Source organism: Schistocerca piceifrons, chromosome 5, assembly GCF_021461385.2.
Source record: "Schistocerca piceifrons isolate TAMUIC-IGC-003096 chromosome 5, iqSchPice1.1, whole genome shotgun sequence".
NCBI lineage: Eukaryota > Metazoa > Arthropoda > Insecta > Orthoptera > Acrididae > Schistocerca > Schistocerca piceifrons.
The window spans coordinates 715,864,183-715,879,756 of NC_060142.1; positions in this window are offsets into that span (position 1 = coordinate 715,864,183).

Below are 15,574 nucleotides of genomic sequence, written 5' to 3' on the forward strand. Positions count from 1 at the left end.
GATCGGAAATGTGATTGTCGTATCCCAAAAGAAAATCCTGTCGTTTCCATAGAAGCGTTACTCGATTTAGAAGGAACTGTCTTAGAACACATAGTACTCGTATTTCATAGCGACGGAATTTCCGTGTGAATTCGTCAATGTGTGGGAGTGAGGGATGCAGTAAAGAAGGATTAGTGGATCGGAAATGAGATTGTCGTATCCCAAAAGAAAATCCTGTCGTTTCCATAGAAACGTTACTCGATTTAGAAGGAAATGTCTTAGAACACATAGTATTTCATAGCGACGCAGTTTCCGTGTGAATTCGTCAATGTTTGGGAGTGAGGGATGCAGTAAAGAAGGATTAGTGGATCGGAAATGTGATTGTCGAATCCCAAAAGAAAATCCTGTCGTTTCCATAGGAACGTTACTCAACTTAGAAGGAAATGTCTTAGAACACATAGTACTCGTATTTCATAGCGACGCAATTTCCGTGTGAATTCGTCAATGTGTGGGAGTGAGGAATGCAGTAAAGAGGAATTAGTGGATCGGAAATGTGATTGTCGTATCCCAAAAGAAAATCCTGTCGTTTCCATAGAAATGTTACTCGATTTAGAAGGAAATGCCTTAGAACACATAGTATTTCATAGCGACGCAATTTCCGTGTGAATTCGTCAATGTGTGGGAGTGAGGGATGCAGTAAAGAAGGATTAGTGGATCGGAAATGAGATTGTCGTATCCCAAAAGAAAATCCTGTCGTTTCCATAGAAACGTTACTCGATTTGGAAGGAAATGTCTTGGAACACATAGTATTTCATAGCGACGGAATTTCCGTGTGAATTCGTCAATGTTTGGGAGTGAGGGATGTAGTAAAGAAGGATTAGTGGATCGGAAATGTGATTGTCGTATCCCAAAAGAAAATCCTGTCGTTTCCATAGAAACGTTACTCGATTTAGAAGTAAATGTCTTAGAACACATAGTACTCGTATTTCATTGCGACGGAATTTCCGTGTAAATTCGTCAATGTGTGGGAGTGAGGGATGTAGTAAAGAAGGATTATTGGATCGGAAATGTGATTGTCGAATCCCAAAAGAAAATCCTGTCGTTTCCATAGGAACGTTACTCAATTTAGAAGGAAATGTCTTAGAACACATTGTACTCGTTTTTCATAGCGACGGAATTTCCGTGTGAATTCGTCAATGTTTGGGAGTGAGGGATGCAGTAAAGAAAAATTAGTGGATCGGAAATGAGATTGTCGTATCCCAAAAGAAAATCCTGTCGTTTCCATAGAAGCGTTACTCGATTTAGATGGAACTGTCTTAGAACACATAGTATTCGTATTTCATAGAGACGGAATTTCCGTGTGAATTCGTCAATGTGTGGGAGTGAGGGATGCAGTAAAGAAGGATTAGTGGATCGGAAATGAGATTGTCGTATCCCAAAAGAAAATCCTGTCGTTTCCATAGAAACGTTACTCGATTAAGAAGGAAATGTCTTGGAACACATAGTATTTCATAGCGACGCAATTTCCGTGTGAATTCGTCAATGTTTGGGAGTGAGGGATGCAGTAAAGAGGGATTAGTGGATCGGAAATGTGATTGTCGAATCCCAAAAGAAAATCCTGTCGTTTCCATAGGAACGTTACTCGATTTAGAAGGAAATGTCTTAGAACACATTGTACTCGTTTTTCATAGCGACGGAATTTCCGTGTGAATTCGTCAATGTGTGGGAGTGAGGGATACAGTAAAGAAGGACTAGTGGATCGGAAATGTGATTGTCGTATCCCAAAAGAAAATCCTGTCGTTTCCATAGAAACGTTACTCGATTTAGAAGGAAATGTCTTAGAACACATTGTACTCGTATTTCATAGCGACGCAATTTCCGTGTGAAATCTTCAATGTGTGGGAGTGAGGGATGCAGTAAAGAAAAATTAGTGGATCGGAAATGAGATTGTCGTATCAAAAAAGAAAATCCTGTCGTTTCCATAGAAACGTTAATCGATTTAGAAGGAAATGTCTTAGAACACATAGTATTTCATAGCAACGCAATTTCCGTGTGAATTTGTCAATGTTTGGGAGTGAGGGATGCAGTAAAGAAGGATTAGTGGATCGGAAATGTGATTGTCGTATCCCAAAAGAAAATCCTGTCGTTTCCATAGAAGCGTTACTCGATTTAGAAGGAACTGTCTTAGAACACATAGTACTCGTATTTCATAGCGACGGAATTTCCGTGTGAATTCGTCAATGTGTGGGAGTGAGGGATGCAGTAAAGAAGGATTAGTGGATCGGAAATGAGATTGTCGTATCCCAAAAGAAAATCCTGTCGTTTCCATAGAGACGTTACTCGATTTAGAAGGAAATGTCTTAGAACACATAGTATTTCATAGCGACGCAGTTTCCGTGTGAATTCGTCAATGTTTGGGAGTGAGGGATGCAGTAAAGAAGGATTAGTGGATCGGAAATGTGATTGTCGAATCCCAAAAGAAAATCCTGTCGTTTCCATAGGAACGTTACTCAATTTAGAAGGAAATGTCTTAGAACACATAGTACTCGTATTTCATAGCGACGCAATTTCCGTGTGAATTCGTCAATGTGTGGGAGTGAGGAATGCAGTAAAGAGGAATTAGTGGATCGGAAATGTGATTGTCGTATCCCAAAAGAAAATCCTGTCGTTTCCATAGAAACGTTACTCGATTTAGAAGGAAATGCCTTAGAACACATAGTATTTCATAGCGACGCAATTTCCGTGTGAATTCGTCAATGTGTGGGAGTGAGGGATGCAGTAAAGAAGGATTAGTGGATCGGAAATGAGATTGTCGTACCCCAAAAGAAAATCCTGTCGTTTCCATAGAAACGTTACTCGATTTGGAAGGAAATGTCTTGGAACACATAGTATTTCATAGCGACGGAATTTCCGTGTGAATTCGTCAATGTTTGGGAGTGAGGGATGTAGTAAAGAAGGATTAGTGGATCGGAAATGTGATTGTCGTATCCCAAAAGAAAATCCTGTCGTTTCCATAGAAACGTTACTCGATTTAGAAGTAAATGTCTTAGAACACATAGTACTCGTATTTCATTGCGACGGAATTTCCGTGTGAATTCGTCAATGTGTGGGAGTGAGGGATGCAGTAAAGCAGGATTAGTGGATCGGAAATGAGATTGTCGTATCCCAAAAGAAAATCCTGCCGTTTCCATAGAAACGTTACTCGATTAAGAAGGAAATGTCTTGGAACACATAGTATTTCATTGCGACGCAATTTCCGTGTGAATTCGTCAATGTTTGGGAGTGAGGGATGCAGTAAAGAGGGATTAGTGGACCGGAAATGTGATTGTCGAATCCCAAAAGAAAATCCTGTCGTTTCCATAGGAACGTTACTCGATTTAGAAGGAAATGTCTTAGAACACATTGTACTCGTTTTTCATAGCGACGGAATTTCCGTGTGAATTCGTCAATGTGTGGGAGTGAGGGATACAGTAAAGAAGGACTAGTGGATCGAAAATGTGATTGTCGTATCCCAAAAGAAAATCCTGTCGTTTCCATAGAAACGTTACTCGATTTAGAAGGAAATGTCTTAGAACACATTGTACTCGTATTTCATAGCGACGCAATTTCCGTGTGAAATCTTCAATGTGTGGGAGTGAGGGATGCAGTAAAGAAAAATTAGTGGATCGGAAATGAGATTGTCGTATCAAAAAAGAAAATCCTGTCGTTTCCATAGAAACGTTAATCGATTTAGAAGGATATGTCTTAGAACACATAGTATTTCATAGCAACGCAATTTCCGTGTGAATTTGTCAATGTTTGGGAGTGAGGGATGCAGTAAAGAAGGATTAGTGGATCGGAAATGTGATTGTCGTATCCCAAAAGAAAATCCTGTCGTTTCCATAGAAACGTTACTCGATTTAGAAGTAAATGTCTTAGAACACATAGTACTCGTATTTCATTGCGACGGAATTTCCGTGTGAATTCGTCAATGTGTGGGAGTGAGGGATGCAGTAAAGCAGGATTAGTGGATCGGAAATGAGATTGTCGTATCCCAAAAGAAAATCCTGTCGTTTCCATAGAAACGTTACTCGATTAAGAAGGAAATGTCTTGGAACACATAGTATTTCATAGCGACGCAATTTCCGTGTGAATTCGTCAATGTTTGGGAGTGAGGGATGCAGTAAAGAGGGATTAGTGGATCGGAAATGTGATTGTCGAATCCCAAAAGAAAATCCTGTCGTTTCCATAGGAACGTTACTCGATTTAGAAGGAAATGTCTTAGAACACATTGTACTCGTTTTTCATAGCGACGAAATTTCCGTGTGAATTCGTCAATGTGTGGGAGTGAGGGATACAGTAAAGAAGGACTAGTGGATCGGAAATGTGATTGTCGTATCCCAAAAGAAAATCCTGTCGTTTCCATAGAAACGTTACTCGATTTAGAAGGAAATGTCTTAGAACACATTGTACTCGTATTTCATAGCGACGCAATTTCCGTGTGAAATCTTCAATGTGTGGGAGTGAGGGATGCAGTAAAGAAAAATTAGTGGATCGGAAATGAGATTGTCGTATCAAAAAAGAAAATCCTGTCGTTTCCATAGAAACGTTAATCGATTTAGAAGGAAATGTCTTAGAACACATAGTATTTCATAGCAACGCAATTTCCGTGTGAATTTGTCAATGTTTGGGAGTGAGGGATGCAGTAAAGAAGGATTAGTGGATCGGAAATGTGATTGTCGTATCCCAAAAGAAAATCCTGTCGTTTCCATAAAAGCGTTACTCGATTTAGAAGGAACTGTCTTAGAACACATAGTACTCGTATTTCATAGCGACGGAATTTCCGTGTGAATTCGTCAATGTGTGGGAGTGAGGGATGCAGTAAAGAAGGATTAGTGGATCGGAAATGAGATTGTCGTATCCCAAAAGAAAATCCTGTCGTTTCCATAGAAACGTTACTCGATTTAGAAGGAAATGTCTTAGAACACATAGTATTTCATAGCGACGCAGTTTCCGTGTGAATTCGTCAATGTTTGGGAGTGAGGGATGCAGTAAAGAAGGATTAGTGGATCGGAAATGTGATTGTCGAATCCCAAAAGAAAATCCTGTCGTTTCCATAGGAACGTTACTCAATTTAGAAGGAAATGTCTTAGAACACATAGTACTCGTATTTCATAGCGACGCAATTTCCGTGTGAATTCGTCAATGTGTGGGAGTGAGGAATGCAGTAAAGAGGAATTAGTGGTTCGGAAATGTGATTGTCGTATCCCAAAAGAAAATCCTGTCGTTTCCATAGAAACGTTACTCGATTTAGAAGGAAATGTCTTAGAACACATAGTATTTCATAGCGACGCAATTTCCGTGTGAATTCGTCAATGTGTGGGAGTGAGGGATGCAGTAAAGAAGGATTAGTGGATCGGAAATGAGATTGTCGTATCCCAAAAGAAAATCCTGTCGTTTCCATAGAAACGTTACTCGATTTGGAAGGAAATGTCTTGGAACACATAGTACTTCATAGCGACGGAATTTCCGTGTGAATTCGTCAATGTTTGGGAGTGAGGGATGTAGTAAAGAAGGATTAGTGGATCGGAAATGTGATTGTCGTATCCCAAAAGAAAATCCTGTCGTTTCCATAGAAACGTTACTCCGTTTAGAAGGAAATGTCTTACAACACATAGTACTCGTATTTCATTGCGACGGAATTTCCGTGTGAATTCGTCAATGTGTGGGAGTGAGGGATGCAGTAAAGCAGGATTAGTGGATCGGAAATGAGATTGTCGTATCCCAAAAGAAAATCCTGTCGTTTCCATAGAAACGTTACTCGATTTAGATGGAAATGTGTTAGAACTCATAGTACTCGTATTTCATAGCGACGGAATTTCCGTGTGAATTCGTCAATGTGTGGGAGTGAGGGATGCAGTAAAGAAGGATTAGTGGATCGGAAATGTGATTGTCGTATCCCGAAAGAAAATCCTGTCGTTTCCATAGAAACGTTACTCGATTTAGAAGGAAATGTCTTAGATCACATAGTACCCGTATTTCATAGCGACGGAATTTCCGAGTGAATTCGTCAATGTATGGGAGTGAGGTATGCAGTAAAGAAGGTTTAGAGGATCGGAAATGTGATTGTCGTATCCCAAAAGAAAATCCTGTCGTTTCCATAGGAACGTTACTCGATTTAGAAGGAAATGTCTTAGAACACATAGTACTCGTTTTTCATAGCGACGGAATTTCCGTGTAAATACGTCAATGTGTGGGAGTGAGGGATGCAGTAAAGAAGGATTAGTGGATCGGAAATGAGATTGTCGTATCCCAAAAGAAAATCCTGTCGTTTCCATAGAAACGTTACTCGATTTAGAAGGAAATGTCTTATAACTCATAGTACTCGTATTTCATAGCGACGGATTTTCCGTGTGAATTCGTCAATGTGTGGGAGTGAGGGATACAGTAAAGAAGGACTAGTGGATCGGAAATGTGATTGTCGTATCCCAAAAGAAAATCCTGTCGTTTCCATAGAAACGTTACTCGATTTAGAAGGAAATGTCTTAGAACACATAGTACTCGTATTTCATAGCGACGCAATTTCCGTGTGAATTCGTCAATGTGTGGGAGTGAGGGATGCAGTAAAGAAGGATTAGTGGATCGGAAATGAGATTGTCGTATCCCAAAAGAAAATCCTGTCGTTTCCATAGAAACGTTACTCCATTTAGAAGGAAATGTCTTATAACACATAGTATTTCATAGCGACGCAGTTTCCGTGTGAATTCGTCAATGTTTGGGAGTGAGGGATGCAGTAAAGAAGGATTAGTGCATCGGAAATGTGATTGTCGAATCCCAAAAGAAAATCCTGTCGTTTCCACAGGAACGTTACTCGATTTAGAAGGAAATGTCTTAGAACACATAGTACTCGTATTTCATAGCGACGCAATTTCCGTGTGAATTCGTCAATGTGTGGGAGCGAGGGATGCTGTAAAGAAGGATTAGTGGATCGGAAATGAGATTGTCGTATCCCAAAAGAAAATCCTGTCGTTTCCATAGAAACGTTACTCGATTTACAAGGAAATGTCTTAGAATACATATTATTTCATAGGGACGCAATTTCCGTGGGAATTCGTCAATGTTTGGGAGTGAGGGATGCAGTAAAGAAGGATTAGTGGATCGGAAATGTGATTGTCGAATCCCAAAAGAAAATCCTGTCGTTTCCATAGGAACGTTACTCGATTTAGAAGGAAATGTCTTAGAACACATTGTACTCGTTTTTCATAACGACGGAATTTCCGTGTGAATTCGTCAATGTGTGGGAGTGAGGGATGCAGTAAAGAAGCATTAGTGGATCGGAAATGAGATTGTCGTATCCCAAAAGAAAATCCAGTCGTTTCCATAGAAACGTTACTCGATTTAGAAGGAAATGTCTTAGAATACATATTATTTCATAGGGACGCAATTTCCGTGTGAATTCGTCAATGTTTGGGAGTGAAGGACGCAGTAAAGAAGGATTAGAGGATCGGAAATGTGATTGTCGAATCCCAAAAGAAAATCCTGTCGTTTCCATAGGAACGTTACTCGATTTAGAAGGAAATGTCTTAGAACACATTGTACTCGTTTTTCATAGCGACGGAATTTCCGTGTGAATTCGTCAATGTGTGGGAGTGAGGGATGCAGTAAAGAAGGATTAGTGGATCGGAAATGAGATTGTCGTATCCCAAAAGAAAATCCTGTCGTTTCCATAGAAACGTTACTCGATTTAGAAGGAAATGTCTTAGAACTCATAGTACTCGTATTTCATAGCGACGGAATTTCCGTGTGAATTCGTCAATGTGTGGAAGTGAGGGATACAGTAAAGAAGGACTAGTGGATCGGAAATGTGATTGTCGTATCCCAAAAGAAAATCCTGTCGTTTCCATAGAAACGTTACTCGATTTAGATGGAACTGTCTTAGAACACATAGTACTCGTATTTCATAGAGACGCAATTTCCGTGTGAAATCTTCAATGTGTGGGAGTGAGGGATGCAGTAAAGAAAAATTAGTGGATCGGAAATGAGATTGTCGTATCCCAAAAGAAAATCCTGTCGTTTCCATAGAAGCGTTACTCGATTTAGATGGAACTGTCTTAGAACACATAGTACTCGTATTTCATAGAGACGCAATTTCCGTGTGAAATCTTCAATGTGTGGAAGTGAGGGATGCAGTAAAGAAAAATTAGTGGATCGGAAATGAGATTGTCGTATCCCAAAAGAAAATCCTGTCGTTTCCATAGAAGCGTTACTCGATTTAGATGGAACTGTCTTAGAACACATAGTACTCGTATTTCATAGAGACGGAATTTCCGTGTGAATTCGTCAATGTGTGGGAGTGAGGGATGCAGAAAAGAAGGATTAGTGGATCGGAAATGAGATTGTCGTATCCCAAAAGAAAATCCTGTCGTTTCCATAGAAACGTTACTCGATTAAGAAGGAAATGTCTTGGAACACATAGTATTTCATAGCGACGCAATTTCCGTGTGAATTCGTCAATGTTTGGGATGAGGGATGCAGTAAAGAAGGATTAGTGGATCGGAAATGTGATTGTCGTATCCCAAAAGAAAATCCTGTCGTTTCCATAGAAACGTTACTCGATTTGGAAGGAAATGTCTTGGAACACATAGTATTTCATAGCGACGGAATTTCCGTGTGAATTCGTCAATGTTTGGGAGTGAGGGATGCAGTAAAGAAGGATTGGTGGATCGGAAATGTGATTGTAGAATCCCAAAAGAAAATCCTGTCGTTTCCATAGGTACGTTACTCGATTTAGAAGGAAATGTCTCAGAACACATAGGACTCGTATTTCATAGCGTCGCAATTTCCGTGTGAATTCGTCAATGTGTGGGAGCGAGGGATGCAGTAAAGAAGGATTAGTGGATCGGAAATGAGATTGTCGTATCCCAAAAGAAAATCCTGTCGTTTCCATAGAAACGTTACTTGATTTACAAGGAAATGTCTTAGAATACACGTTATTTCATAGGGACGCAATTTCCGTGTGAATTCGTCAATGTTTGGGTGTGAGGGATGCAGTAAAGAAGGATTAGTGGATCGGAAATGTGATTGTCGAATCCCAAAAGAAAATCCTGTCGTTTCCATAGGAACGTTACTCGATTTAGAAGGAAATGTCTTAGAACACATTGTACTCGTTTTTCATAGCGACGGAATTTCCGTGTGAATTCGTCAATGTGTGGGAGTGAGGGATGCCGTAAAGAAGCATTAGTGGATCGGAAATGAGATTGTCGTATCCCAAAAGAAAATCCTGTCGTTTCCATAGAAACGTTACTCGATTTAGAAGGAAATGTCTTAGAACTCATAGTACTCGTATTTCATAGCGACGGAATTTCCGTCGAATTCGTCAATGTGTGGGAGTGAGGGATACAGTAAAGAAGGACTAGTGGATCGGAAATGTGATTGTCGTATCCCAAAAGAAAATCCTGCCGTTTCCATAGAAACGTTACTCGATTTAGAAGGAAATGTCTTAGAACACATTGTACTCGTATTTCATAGCGACGCAATTTCCGTGTGAAATCTTCAATGTGTGGGAGTGAGGGATGCAGTAAAGAAAAATTAGTGGATCGGAAATGAGATTGTCGTATCAAAAAAGAAAATTATGTCGTTTCCATAGACACGTTAATCGATTTAGAAGGAAATGTCTTAGAACACATAGTATTTCATAGCGGCGCAATTTCCGTGTGAATTCGTCAATGTTTGGGAGTGAGGGATGCAGTAAAGAAGGATTAGTGGATCGGAAATGTGATTGTCGTATCCCAAAAGAGAATCCTGTCGTTTCGGTAGAAGCGTTACTCGATTTAGAAGGAACTGTCTTAGAACACATAGTACTCGTATTTCACAGCGACGCAATTTCCGTGTGAATTCGTCAATGTGTGGGAGTGAGGAATGCAGTAAAGAGGAATTAGTGGATCGGAAATGTGATTGTCGTATCCCAAAAGAAAATCCTGTCGTTTCCATAGAAACGTTACTCGATTTAGAAGGAAATGTCTTAGAACACATAGTACTCGTATTTCATAGCGACGCAATTTCCGTGTGAATTCGTCAATGTGTGGGAGCGAGGGATGCAGTAAAGAAGGATTAGTGGATCGGAAATGAGATTGTCGTATCCCAAAAGAAAATCCTGTCGTTTCCATAGAAACGTTACTCGATTTAGAAGGAAATGTCTTAGAATACGTATTATTTCATAGGGACGCAATTTCCGTGTGAATTTGTCAATGTTTGGGAGTGAGGGATGCAGTAAAGAAGGATTAGTGGATCGGAAATGTGATTGTCGAATCCCAAAAGAAAATTCTGTCGTTTCCATAGGAACGTTACTCGATTTAGAAGGAAATGTCTTAGAACACATTGTACTCGTTTTTTATAGCGACGGAATTTCCGTGTGAATTCGTCAATGTGTGGGACTGAGGGATGCAGTAAAGAAGGATTAGTGGATCGGAAATGAGATTGTCGTATCCCAAAAGAAAATCCTGTCGTTTCCATAGAAACGTTACTCGATTTAGAAGGAAATGTCTTGGAACACATAGTATTTCATAGCGACGCAATTTCCGTGTGAAGTCGTCAATGTTTGGGAGTGAGGGATGCAGTAAAGAAGGATTAGTGGATCGGAAATGTGATTGTCGTATCCCAAAAGAAAATCCTGTCGTTTCCATAGAAACGTTACTCGATTTAGAAGGAAATGTCTTAGAACACATAGTATTTCATAGCGACGCAATTTCCGTGTGAATTCGTCAATGTGTGGGAGTGAGGGATGCAGTAAAGAAGGATTAGTGGATCGGAAATGAGATTGTCGTATCCCAAAAGAAAATCCTGTCGTTTCCATAGAAACGTTACTCGATTTAGAAGGAAATGTCTTGGAACACATAGTATTTCATAGCGACGGAATTTCCGTGTGAATTCGTCAATGTTTGGGAGTGAGGGATGCAGTAAAGATGGATTAGTGGATCGGAAATGTGATTGTCGAATCCCAAAAGAAAATCCTGTCGTTTCCATAGGAACGTTACTCGATTTAGAAGGAAATGTCTTAGAACACATAGTACTCGTATTTCATAGCGACGCAATTTCCGTGTGAATTCGTCAATGAGTGAGAGTGAGGAATGCAATAAAGAGGAATTAGTGGATCGGAAATGTGATTGTCGTATCCCAAAAGAAAATCCTGTCGTTTCTATAGAAACGTTACTCGATTTAGAAGGAAATGTCTTAGAACACATAGTACTCGTATTTCATAGCGACGCAATTTCCGTGTGAATTCGTCAATGTGTGGGAGCGAGGGATGCAGTAAAGAAGGATTAGTGGATCGGAAATGAGATTGTCGTATCCCAAAAGAAAATCCTGTCGTTTCCATAGAAACGTTACTCGATTTAGAAGGAAATGTCTTAGAATACTTATTATTTCATAGGGACGCAATTTCCGTGTGAATTCGTCAATGTTTGGGAGTGAGGGATGCAGTAAAGAGGGATTAGTGGATCGGAAATGTGATTGTCGAATCCCAAAAGTAAATCCTGTCGTTTCCATAGGAACGTTACTCGATTTAGAAGGAAATGTCTTAGAACACATTGTACTCGTTTTTCATAGCGACGGAATTTCCGTGTGAAATCGTCAATGTGTGGGAGTGAGGGATGCAGTAAAGAAGGATTAGTGGATCGGAAATGAGATTGTCGTATCCCAAAAGAAAATCCTGTCGTTTCCATAGAAACGTTACTCGATTTAGAAGGAAATGTCTTAGAACTCATAGTACTCGTATTTCATAGCGACGGAATTTCCGTGTGAATTCGTCAATGTGTGGGAGTGAGGGATACAGTAAAGAAGGACTAGTGGATCGGAAATGTGATTGTCGTATCCCAAAAGAAAATCCTGTCGTTTCCATAGAAACGTTACTCGATTTAGAAGGAAATGTCTTAGAACACATAGTACTCGTATTTCATAGCGACGCAATTTCCGTGTGAAATCTTCAATGTGTGGGAGTGGGGGATGCAGTAAAGAAAAATTAGTGGATCGGAAATGAGATTGTCGTATCAAAAAAGAAAATCCTGTCGTTTCCATAGAAACGTTACTCGATTTAGAAGGAAATGTCTTAGAACACATAGTATTTCATAGCGACGCAATTTCCGTGTGAATTCGTCAATGTTTGGGAGTGAGGGATGCAGTAAAGAAGGATTAGTGGATCGGAAATGTGATTGTCGTATCCCAAAAGAAAATCCTGTCGTTTCCATAGAAGCGTTACTCGATTTAGAAGGAACTGTCTTAGAACACATAGTACTCGTATTTCATAGCGACGGAATTTCCGTGTGAATTCGTCAATGTGTGGGAGTGAGGGATGTCGTAAAGAAGGATTAGTGGATCGGAAATGAGATTGTCGTATCCCAAAAGAAAATCCTGTCGGTTCCATAGAAACGTTACTCGATTTAGAAGGAAATGTCTTGGAACACACAGTATTTCATAGCGACGCAATTTCCGTGTGAATTCGTCAATGTTTGGGAGTGAGGGATGAAGTAAAGAAGGATTAGTGGATCGGAAATGTGATTGTCGTATCCCAAAAGAAAATCCTGTCGTTTCCATAGAAACGTTACTCGATTTAGAAGGAAATGTCTTAGAACACATAGTACCCGTATTTCATAGCGACGGAATTTCCGTGTGAATTCGTCAATGTTTGGGAGTGAGGGATGCAGTAAAGCAGGATTAGTGGATCGGAAATGAGATTGTCGTCTCCCAAAAGAAAATCCTGTCGTTTCCATAGAAACCTTACTCGATTTAGAAGGAAATGTCTTAGAACACATAGTATTTCTTAGCGACGCAATTTCCGTGTGAATTCGTCAATGTGTGGGAGTGAGGGATGCAGTAAAGAAGCATTAGTGGATCGGAAATGAGATTGTCGTATCCCAAAAAAAAGTCCTGTCGTTTCCATAGAAACGTTACTTGATTTCGAAGGAGAAGTCATAGAACCCATAGTAATTCATAGCGACGAAATTTCCGTGTGAATTCGTCAATGTGTGGGAGTGAGGGATGCAGTAAAGAAGGATTAGTGGATCGGAAATGAGTTTGTCGTATCCCAAAAGAAAATCCCGTCGTTTCCATAGAAGCGTTACTCGATTTAGAAGGAAATGTCTTAGAACACATAGTATTTCATAGCGACGCAATTTCCGTGTGAATTCGTCAATGTTTGGGAGTGAGGGATGCAGTAAAGAAGGATTAGTGGATTGGAAATGTGATTGTCGTATCCCAAAAGAAAATCCTGGTGTTTCCATAGAAACCTTACTCGATTTAGAAGGAAATGTCTTAGAACACATAGTACTCGTATTTCATAGCGACGGAATTTCCGTGTGAATTCGTCAATGTGTGGGAGTGAGGGATGCAGTAAAGAAGGATTAGTGGATCGGAAATGTGATTGTCGTATCCCAAAAGAAAATTATGTCGTTTCCATAGAAACGTTACTCGATTTAGAAGGAAATGTCTTAGAACACATAGTATCTCATAGCGACGCAATTTCCGTGTGAATTCGTCAATGTTTGGGAGTGAGGGATGGAGTAAAGACGGATTAGTGGATCGGAAATGTGATTGTCGTATCCCAAAAGAAAATCCTGTCGTTTCCATAGAAACGTTACTCGATTTAGAAGTAAATGTCTTAGAGCACATAGTACTCGTATTTCATTGCGACGGAATTTCCGTGTGAATTCGTCAATGTGTGGGAGTGAGGGATGCAGTAAAGAAGGATTAGTGGATCGGAAATGAGATTGTCGTATTCCAAAAGAAAATCCTGTCGTCTCCATAGAAACGTTACTCGATTAAGAAGGAAATGTCTTAGAACACATAGTACTCGTATTTCATAGCGACGGAATTTCCGTGTGAATTCGTCAATGTGTGGGAGTGAGGGATGCAGTAAAGAAGGATTAGTGGATCGGAAATGTGATTGTCGTATCCCAAAAGAAAATCCTGTCGTTTCCATAGAAACGTTACTCGATTTAGAAGGAAATGTCTTAGAACACATAGTACCCGTATTTCATAGCGACGGAATTTCCGTGTGAATTCGTCAATGTTTGGGAGTGAGGGATGCAGTAAAGAAGGAGTAGTGGATCAGAAATGAGATTGTCGTCTCCCAAAAGAAAATCCTGTCGTTTCCATAGAAACGATACTCGATTTAGATGGAAATGTCTTAGAACACATAGTATTTCATAGCGACGCAATTTCCGTGTGAATTCGTCAATGTTTGGGAGTGAGGGATGAAGTAAAGAAGGATTAGTGGATCGGAAATGTGATTGTCGTATCCCAAAAGAAGATCCTGTCGTTTCCATAGAAACGTTACTCGATTTAGAAGGAAATGTCTTAGAACACATAGTACCCGTATTTCATAGCGACGGAATTTCCGTGTGAATTCGTCAATGTTTGGGAGTGAGGGATGCAGTAAAGAAGGATTAGTGGATCGGAAATGAGATTGTCGTCTCCCAAAAGAAAATTCTGTCGTTTCCATAGAAACGTTACTCGATTTAGAAGGAAATGTCTTAGAACACATAGTATTTCATAGCGACGCAATTTCCGTGTGAATTCGTCAATGTGTGGGAGTGAGGGATGCAGTAAAGAAGCATTAGTGGATCGGAAATGAGATTGTCGTATCCCAAAAAAAAGTCCTGTCGTTTCCATAGAAACGTTACTTGATTTCGAAGGAGAAGGCTTAGAACCCATAGTAATTCATAGCGATGAAATTTCCGTGTGAATTCGTCAATGTGTGGGAGTGAGGGATGCAGTAAAGAAGGATTAGTGGATCGGAAATGAGTTTGTCGTATCCCAAAAGAAAATCCCGTCGTTTCCATAGAAACGTTACTCGATTTAAAAGGAAATGTCTTAGAACACATAGTATTTCATAGCGACGCAATTTCCGTGTGAATTCGTCAATGTTTGGGAGTGAGGGATGCAGTAAAGAAGGATTAGTGGATCGGAAATGTGATTGTCGTATCCCAAAAGAAAATTATGTCGTTTCCATAGAAACGTTACTCGATTTAGAAGGAAATGTCTTAGAACACATAGTATTTCATAGCGACGCAACTTCCGTGTGTATTCGTCAATGTTTGGGAGTGAGGGATGGAGTAAAGAAGGATTAGTGGATCGGAAATGTGATTGTCGTATCCCAAAAGAAAATCCTGTCGTTTCCATAGAAACGTTACTCGATTTAGAAGTAAATGTCTTAGAACACATAGTACTCGTATTTCATAGCGACGGAATTTCCGTGTGAATTCGTCAATGTGTGGGAGTGAGGGATGCAGTAAAGAAGGATTAGTGGATCGGAAATGAGATTGTCGTATCCCAAAAGAAAATCCTGTCGTCTCCATAGAAACGTTACTCGATTTAGAAGGAAATGTCTTAGAACACATAGTACTCGTATTTCATAGCGACGGAATTTCCGTGTGAATTCGTCAATGTGTGGGAGTGAGGGATGCAGTAAAGAAGGATTAGTGGATCGGAAATGTGATTGTCGTATCCCAAAAGAAAATACTGTCGTTTCCATAGAAACGTTACTCGATTTAGAAGGAAATGTCTTAGAACACATAGTACCCGTATTTCATAGCGACGGAATTTCCGTGTGAATTCGTCAATG